General features: G+C 42.6%; 1 protein-coding gene across 1 annotated transcript in view; it reads right to left on the bottom strand.

Moving 5' to 3' along the window:
- afg3l2 (AFG3-like AAA ATPase 2) overlaps window positions 1-2,500 on the bottom strand; it is a 23,586-nt gene that overhangs the window by 11,923 nt on the left and 9,163 nt on the right. The gene's annotated exons all lie outside the window — the stretch shown is intronic.

The raw sequence follows: 2,500 nt of genomic DNA, 5'->3' as shown, positions 1-2,500 counted from the left end.
TGTATGTGTCTGTGTGTGTCTGTATGTGTCTGTGTGTGTCTTTGTGTCTTTATGTGTCTTTATGTGTCTGTATGTGTCTGTGTGTGTCTGTGTGTGTCTGTATGTGTCTGTATGTGTCTGTGTGTGTCTGTATGTGTCTGTATGTGTCTGTATGTGTCTGTATGTGTCTGTATGTGTCTGTGTGTGTGTCTGTGTGTCTGTATGTGTCTGTATGTGTCTGTGTGTGTGTCTGTGTTCGTCTGTATGTGTCTGTATGTGTCTGTGTGTGTCTTTATGTGTCTGTATGTGTCTGTGTGTGTCTGTATGTGTGTGTGTGTCTGTATGTGTCTGTATGTGTCTGTGTGTGTCTGTGTGTGTCTGTATGTGTCTGTATGTGTCTGTGTGTGTCTGTATGTGTCTGTATGTGTCTGTATGTGTGTGTGTGTCTGTATGTGTGTGTGTGTCTGTATGTGTCTGTATGTGTCTGTATGTGTCTATATGTGTCTGTATGTGTCTGTATGTGTCTATATGTGTCTTTATGTGTCTTTATGTGTCTGTATGTGTCTGTGTGTGTCTGTGTGTGTCTGTGTGTGTCTGTATGTGTGTGTGTGTCTGTATGTGTCTGTATGTGTGTGTGTGTCTGTATGTGTGTGTGTGTCTGTATGTGTCTGTATGTGTATGTATGTGTGTGTGTGTCTGTATGTGTCTGTATGTGTCTGTATGTGTCTATATGTGTCTGTATGTGTCTGTATGTGTCTTTATGTGTCTTTATGTGTCTGTATGTGTCTGTGTGTGTCTGTGTGTGTCTGTGTGTGTCTGTATGTGTGTGTGTGTCTGTATGTGTCTGTATGTGTCTGTGTGTGTCTGTGTGTGTCTGTATGTGTCTGTATGTGTCTGTGTGTGTCTGTGTGTGTCTGTATGTGTCTGTATGTGTCTGTATGTGTGTGTGTGTCTGTATGTGTGTGTGTGTCTGTATGTGTCTGTATGTGTCTGTGTGTGTCTGTGTGTGTCTGTATGTGTCTGTGTGTGTCTGTATGTGTCTGTATGTGTCTGTGTGTGTCTGTGTGTGTCTGCATGTGTCTGTATGTGTCTGTGTGTGTCTGTGTGTGTCTGTGTGTCTGTATGTGTCTGTATGTGTGTCTGTGTGTGTCTGTATGTGTCTGTATGTGTGTCTGTGTGTGTGTGTCTGTATGTGTCTGTATGTGTCTGTGTGTGTGTCTGTGTTCGTCTGTATGTGTCTGTATGTGTCTGTGTGTGTCTTTATGTGTCTGTGTGTGTGTCTGTATGTGTATGTATGTGTCTGTATGTGTCTGTGTTTGTCTGTGTGTGTCTGTATGTGTCTGTATGTGTCTGTGTGTGTCTGTATGTGTCTGTATGTGTCTGTATGTGTCTGTATGTGTCTGTGTGTGTCTGTATGTGTCTGTGTTTGTCTATATGTGTCTTTATGTGTCTGTATGTGTCTGTGTGTGTCTGTATGTGTCTGTATGTGTCTTTATGTGTCTGTGTGTCTGTGTATGTGTCTGTATGTGTCTGTGTGTGTCTGTATGTGTCTGTCTTTATGTGTCTGTGTGTGTGTGTGTGTGTGTGTGTATGTGTCTGTGTGTGTCTTTATGTGTCTGTATGTGTCTGTGTGTGTCTGTATGTGTCTGTGTGTGTCTGTATGTGTCTGTCTTTATGTGTCTGTGTGTGTATGTGTCTGTATGTGTCTGTGTATGTGTCTGTGTGTGTCTTTATGTGTCTGTGTGTGTCTTTATGTGTCTGTGTGTGTGTGTGTATGTATGTGTCTGTGTGTGTCTGTATGTGTCTGTATGTGTCTGTGTGTGTGTGTATGTGTCTGTGTGTGTATGTGTCTGTGTGTGTCTTTATGTGTCTGTGTGTGTCTTTATGTGTCTGTGTGTGTGTCTGTATGTGTCTGTATGTGTCTGTATGTGTCTGTATGTGTCTGTGTGTGTGTGTATGTGTCTGTGTGTGTCTTTATGTGTCTGTGTGTGTGTGTGTATGTATGTGTCTGTGTGTGTCTGTATGTGTCTGTCTTTGTGTCTGTGTGTGTCTGTATGTGTCTGTGTGTGTATGTATGTGTCTGTGTGTGTCTGTATGTGTCTGTCTTTATGTGTCTGTGTGTGTCTGTATGTGTCTGTGTGTGTGTATGTGTCTGTGTGTGTCTTTATGTGTCTGTATGTGTCTGTGTGTGTCTGTATGTGTCTGTGTGTGTCTGTATGTGTCTGTCTTTATGTGTCTGTGTGTGTCTGTATGTGTCTGTGTATGTATGTGTCTGTATGTGTCTGTGTGTGTCTGTGTGTGTCTGTGTGTGTATGTGTCTTTATGTGTCTGTATGTGTCTGTGTGTGTCTGTATGTGTCTGTGTGTATGTGTCTGTGTGTGTCTGTGTGTATGTGTCTGTGTGTGTCTGTATGTGTCTGTGTGTGTCTGTATGTGTCTGTCTTTATGTGTCTGTGTGTGTCTGTATGTGTCTGTGTGTGTCTGTATGTGTCTGTGTGTATGTGTCTGTGTGTGTCTGTGTG

Source organism: Labrus mixtus, chromosome 8 (assembly GCF_963584025.1).
Source record: "Labrus mixtus chromosome 8, fLabMix1.1, whole genome shotgun sequence".
NCBI lineage: Eukaryota > Metazoa > Chordata > Actinopteri > Labriformes > Labridae > Labrus > Labrus mixtus.
The sequence above is the reverse complement of the archived record's forward strand: the minus strand, read 5'-3'. Positions and strand labels throughout refer to the sequence as shown.